Below are 7,239 nucleotides of genomic sequence, written 5' to 3'. Positions count from 1 at the left end.
GACAAAAAGAGAGAGAGAGAGAGAGAGAGAGAGAGAGAGAGAGAGAGAGAGAGAGAGAGAGAGAGAGAGAGAGAGAGAGAGAGGGGGGGGGGGAGATGGGAGTAAACTAAGGTGGCTGTTGTCAGAATGAGCACATCCCTGAGCACATCATCTCTTAAAGGGACAGTTCAGCCAAAAATAAAATTTCTGTTATCATGTACTCACCCGTATGTCATTACAAACCTGTATATTATTCTTTCTTCAGTAGAACACAAAAGAAGATATTCAGAGAAATGTCTTTGTGGTTTTGTGTCCATACAGTGGAAGTCAATGAGCTCCAATGTTGCTTGGCAAAAAGTTATCAATCAATAAATACAATTAAATGCTTTTTTCTAATTCTTTTTTTCTTTTATTATTGTCATTGCTCAGAAGACTGTCAAACAAAGTCTTTATTCTAACTGTTGATTCTAACTTAATCTGGTTTATAAGAATGGTGTTACCCCGGATCGGTTATGCTCAGCTCACATCACCATATCAAAATATAAAAAACTGGTAAACTGGTGCTCACACAATTTGTTATGTAGGAAAACATTGTTTTTAAACCTCTGCATTTACAACCGGAATGGCTAATGACAAAAATGATTCAAATGGAAATTAACCCTTACTTGATTCAATGGTACTATTCATTTTAGAACAAACAGGTAGAACACAATAAGACATATACTCAAATCCCATTGTCACTTATTGACACTTTGTATACAGATGATTGTAAAATTAAAAAAAATAAGGGACCATTCCAAAATGTTCATTTAATCATCATTTCAAGAATTGTGGTCATTCCAGTCCAGTGTCTGTTGAATTTCAATAAAATCAAACCTCAGTAGACATAAAGTCATCCAACAGCAATGTGAAAGACACATGAAAACTGTGATAAAAATTGAGGTCATCACGTAAAAAAAAACTTTTCCTGAATACATGTACAAATATTACTGTTGTATTGCTTAAATGTGAATATAAACTTGTTTTCTTTGCAGCATTAGAGGTCTGAAAAATATAGAACATCTTTTCTGTTATTTTCACATGTTTCTCTAGTTTTCATTTTCTGCAAATAAATGCAAATAGAAACAATATTTTTATTTGAAATGTGTGAGATATTTCACAGAATGAAACATAAATGATCATTTTACCTAAACACATACCTATAAATAGTACATTTTAAAATCAGAAAAAAGGGTCTCTGAAATGGTCTCTTAATTTTTATCCACGGCTGTATTTTCTTAGGAGACTACAGATCTTGCTCTTGTTTTTTCAATTGGTAATAAAAAGTGTTGTGCAATATATGCAATATATGAGCCAAGTTTAGTAACCTGTGTGAGAAAAACAAAACAGGTTAAAATGATGTCTGATCCTTCCCATATTTTTTACTGGGAATATTAATTTATACCATCAAATAGAAGACTCAGAATGAATAGACTACTCAAATCCTTTGTTTATAAGACAATAAAACTAATACATCAGAATTGGGGATCTAAGTAGATCTAGGACATGGGAATTGCAGTTGGATGTGTGTATGGTATTGTTTGGTGTTGTCTGTTGTGGTGTCTAATCTTTTTGTGATATTGATGTGAATAAAGTGAAAACTGAATTGAACTGTAAAGGTGAAAAGACAAGACACAAGACTGAAACGAGTAAAAACCAAGAATAGAAAGTCTTCATTGCCATGTATTGTGCAAAATTCAATGAAATTTGGAAACTGTCTGAAAACACATGCACCATCTTGCTAATGATATATATGCTTATTAAATATACAAATAAACCTTACAATGACATCCCAATAAACAAAACATCTGAATGACCGACAATGGCACTGTGTAGTAGTGCACTATGTCTAAAGCTTCGAAGCATCAACATAGTTTGCTGTAAAAGCCTAACCGTTTCAGAAGCCTCGCTTGGCACATCCCTTTCCGAAAGGACTTTTGTCAGCATTTTTACAAATATAAATGACTCAATACAGGTATGCTTTCAATATGTTATGATTTTGTGTCCATTTTGTGTGGAAGAATGGAAATATTTGTTCTCTCAATGCTGGTGCCGGTTAATTACATGGCACATCTGAAGGTCCTGGGGAGTTTTATGGCTGCCCTGGCCTGAATCGTAGGGTGAGAGAGGTGATTTGGTGAAAAGGCAAAAACCTCTGGACCAATGAAACTTTAGTTTATTGACTACCATAGTAGGAAAAAATACAATGGTAGTCAGAAATGCCCCAGAACTTATTGCTGTCCTACATTCTTCAAAATCATTCTTACACTCAAAATGTCTTCTTTTGTGTTCAAGTAATCTTTCTACTATGGGAGTCAATGTGGGCAAAATCTGTCTGGTTATGAGCATTCTTCCAAACATCTTTCTCTGTGTTAATCAGAATAATGAAATGCATACAGATTTGGAACAACTCGAAGGTGAGTAACTGATGAGAGAATTTTCATTTTTGGGTGAAGTATCCCTTTAAAGATATGTCAGTGAGTCATTCCAAGAAACCGGTATGATTTGAGTCCCTCTGATCTTTTTAAGTGTATTTTATCTATTGGGTCACCAAAATCAATTTTCAAATGCTTTTATCAATTGAAATATCTCCTTTAATAAAACTTATAAACATGACACACATTTTTCCTTCATATTAGAAATGATCTTGTTTTTTCAGTTGACACCACCTATTTTGCCATGTCCCTCATGGCCTTCTATGAAAGTGTACTTACAGTAAGATATAAATAATAAAATGAGAAAGAACTCCATGTCCATTTTCATTCAAATCAAATTATTTAGTTCCTTACCTCAGTAACCCCTCAACCCCATTACACAAGTAATCCCCCCCTAAAAAATAATAAACTGATCCTTGTGTGACATCAGTAGCAGGAAGTGACATCATTGAAGTCTTCTGAACAACATTATGTGTTCGAGCTCATGCGGCGCTGCGCAGACCGATCGGCGAGATTAGCCGCTTGCAGTAGATGGAGGAGTTGAAAAAGAAGCAGTCAAGTCGGACACCTGCTGCTTGCCGTAGTGACGTTCGCACCGTGTTTCCTTTTCAAAGTGCGATTGAAGTGGATTAGAATACTGGATTTGTCCAATAAACAAACGTTTAAATTAAAAAGTAGCAACCATAAACTCTTCATATTGCAAATGTTATGTGCTGCTTAACACTGTGTGCCTAAAAATCACGGTAAACATAAGTATATATTATTAAATTACCAACGGAGTCTGTATTCATTTCATTTTTATTTTATTAAACAACACAAAATAACATGTTTATTATATTTGTACGAACAGAGTTTTAGCTGTTTTAAAACATGCATTAATAAGTATTAGTTGAACTGAGGGTGTTATAATAAACCCGAAACGCACGTGATCGTTGTCTAGCCAATCATGAAAAGCTATGTCGTCATCACAGCCTGGTGCAGGCGCTCGTGAGATGCTGCTCCGGCTGAGCAAGCCGGCTGTTTTCGAAACGCTCTCGCGCTACTTTAGAGCTCCACGTGAAAGTCACGTGGCGTCGGCGCCGGTTTTAGTCGGACAAAATTCCTAACCGGCATGCACTGCTTCAAATCAGATTTCGATCGATCGGCGCAGCGCCGCGTCAAGTCGAAACACCTATTGTGTGCAGACACAGGCAATCACCTTCTTTCATAACTGTAACTTATTTATATTGTGGTTGTCAAGCTCAACGACTCAACCATTACATCAAATAAAGATGGAAAAATGATCTTGGTTAATTAAACAATATACATGATTTCTTAATATCATGCATGAGGTCTCATGTTATTCACTACATGTAGAACAGTGGCCACTTTAAGCCAAAAATCACAACCCTGTTACCATCTTCAACCACATTACCCTAGTCTCAAACCCTCACACCTACATTTATATATATTTTTTAGTTGTTCATGAAAATGTAGTTTAATATTTGTTGAATTCATTCTGAAATTGTCAGTGCAATCATAGGATACTGATTTTAGTTCAAATTCTGAAATTAAGCCACATCTTTGATAAGAAATGAAGAGGTTGCCATCAGTGTTGGGTGTAACTAGTTACTAAGTAATTAGTTACTGTAATTTAATTACTTTCCTTTGAAAGGGTTTAATTACAGTTACTTCTGATGTAATTAAACTAAATACTGTGTAATATATTCAATAGTGGAAATGACATCAAAATTATAAATCTAACTTTAAAATGTATGCTGTAATGTATCCTTCTCGCATTTGAATACTTTGGTTGGTTAATAAGAATAATTTATGTTGTTATTTATTATTTATTTGAATGAATTAAATAAGCCGTTTCACATCTATCCTTGAATCAATTATAATCAAGGTTGATGTAGGATATAGAAAGTAATTAGTAATAAGTAATTAAATACTTTTTGGAGAGAGTAATTTGTACAGTAATCTAATTACACCATTGAATATGTAATTAGTAACTAGTAATTAATTCCTTTTCAGAGTAACTTACCCAACACTGGTTGCCATCACAAAAAGTGTTAAAAAAAGTGTAAGACTTTATGTAACTTTTATATTTGCAATTACTGAATTAGTGTGAGGGACATCTGATTAATAGGAAAATGTTGATTTCATTACAATTACATTTTATAATCATATTCAGAGGGCTTCTATAGTGTCCATGACTAAATACACAGGAAAGTTAGTTTAAATAAACAATTTCCACACTAAAATGCACAATTGTGTTCCAACTCAACAGAATAAACAAAGTGAAAGTACGGTTTGATACTGAGTGCAAAGTTGTTTGTAAAGTCAAGGAATCAAAACAAAATAAACCAAGTTTAAGTAGTCCTTCTTGCTCCTTTGTGTTTACATATTATCATAAACATTATACTGTAATATTACTGAATCCTTGTTATGTGTGGTCGAGGGAAGAAGGCGCACACAAAAACATCCATCAAGCAAACAACACCAGACAAAGAACTATGGCAAACACATGAGTTTAAATAGAGGACATAGCAAGGGGGAGGAGCTAATCAATCAATCAATCAATCAATCACCAGGGAAACTAACAAGGTGGGAAAAGGAACAAGGGAGAACAGGGATTAAACAAGGAAGTGAAAACAGAAACAATGGGGAACAAGACATTTTTGGAAATAGAAAACACAAAACCAAGACAGTGTAACATAGATCATGACAATTATACAAATAAAAAGGGGTGGCAAAATGGAATTACTACTACTGGCAAAATGTCAGATAAACAGAGAAATTGTCTCAAAGCAGATCCGATGAAATAGATATAAAGTAGAAAATAGGAACTTATTAGAGAGAGCTGCAAGATTAAAATAAATCATTATTGTTGATTATTGACTTTGATATTGTAATCATGATTATTAATGTCAATTAGCACAATACATTATAAATGTCATGTTTTTATAGGCTATATATATACAAAACAAGCTGAGAAGCATTTAGGAGTGTTTTTTTTTTGCTGTTTTATGCATTAGAAAACATGAAATTGTATATACTGTACAGCACAAACACCTTACACGTCCACATTTTAAAACAATTACTTTAGCTTTGAAACAATTGTAATCCTGATAGTAATCACATTTTTTACTCATTGTAACTGTAATCTGATTATTTTGTTTTTTCATGTAACTGTAACGGATTACAGTTACCAAATTTCCGTATCGTTATTAATGTAATCCTGTTACATGTAATCACTTACTCACCAACCCTGGTGTGTGTATGCAAAAAAAGCTTAGTGCTGCTCACAGAAACATAAGATTCAAGATACAATTGGTTTAAATAAAAAAAAAAACAAGGCACACTGTTATACATTTTATTCAATCATTCATTAAAGGGTAAATAAATCACTGATGAAAAGGATATAATGAAAATGAGGTAGAGCATCAGAATCCACCCCTTCATCATCAGCAACCAGAAATTGGGAAAAGGACAGAAACACATCATCACCCAGCACCACACACACACACAGGTTTCCATGTTTTATGGGGACATTCCAGCGACTTCCATTTATATCAGGCTTGTGATATATTCTATCCCCTACCCCAACACCTAAACCTAATAATCACACAAACCTTTCTGCTTTTTTTAATTTTCAATAAATATCATTCTGTATGATTTATATATGGAGCGATTTTAGTCTCATTAATTAGTATTATACACACATGCGTAAACAGTTTCACATAAATAAAACCTAATTTACATGCACAAAGTATAAATATACATTTACAAAAAGCAATTCACGTTCGTAAAACAAAACAATTTTCTCATAAAGTACGTTTCGCAAACATACGACTGTGCACAAATATTTCAAAAGTTTAAAATGTACACGTTTATCGTCTTATGTGAATGTGCAAATCGTCACTCACGTGAAAATCGCCTTGGATGTGGGTGTGTGTTTTTTGAGACTCTCCTGGCAACCCAACCCCTCCCACGTGGGTTGTCGTACTCTTTAGCCAATCACATTCAACCTTACCATTCAACCAATCATAAACGCGGAGAGCACAGGACTCAAGGAAAACGGCTCTGTGCACCTTTTGCGCAGTTTGACTCACTTCCTGTGTTGCCAATTTAGTGACTTTTCAGCCCCCTTTAGCGATATACAGTATTTCCCAAAAGGCAGCTAGCTACAAATCTATGCACCCATACAAAACAATGTTTCCAAGAACTAGTAATTTATTGTCCTTGTTTGCCCTTGTTCATTTAAAACATACATTGTATGGACATACAATCTCAAACAGGCAGTTTGTTACCCAGACGGATTTTAGCAGTTCAGTGGAAGTGACTGCTGGTTGTATAGTTTTAAGTGGTCATGTTCACTCACTATTTCATACTTTTTTTCTACAAAATAAGTTAATAAAAACAGATTTATTGTGTGGCTGTATTATGTTTTAATACAGCATCACAACTCAGAGAGTAGATTAGCGAAGCTGTACAAACGAGCCTTTAGTGCTAACACTAGTGCTCCTTGAGTTCTGTGCTCTCCACGATTATGATTGGTTGAATGGTATGGTTGAATCTGATTGGCTAAACAGGATGACAACTCATCAAAGTGGGAGCGACAAAAAATGGGAGGGACAGCGCTGCCAAGAGAGTCTCAAAACACACACAAACAAATCCAGGGCGATTCACACGTGAGTGACAATTTGCACATTCAAATTCAATGATAAACTTGTACATTTTAAACTTTCAAAATATTTGTGCACAGTTGTACGTCTGTGAATTGTATTAAGCGTTTGTGAAA

The sequence above is a fragment of the Triplophysa rosa genome, linkage group LG14 (assembly GCF_024868665.1).
Source record: "Triplophysa rosa linkage group LG14, Trosa_1v2, whole genome shotgun sequence".
Lineage (NCBI taxonomy): Eukaryota > Metazoa > Chordata > Actinopteri > Cypriniformes > Nemacheilidae > Triplophysa > Triplophysa rosa.
Note: the sequence above shows the minus strand (reverse complement) of the source record.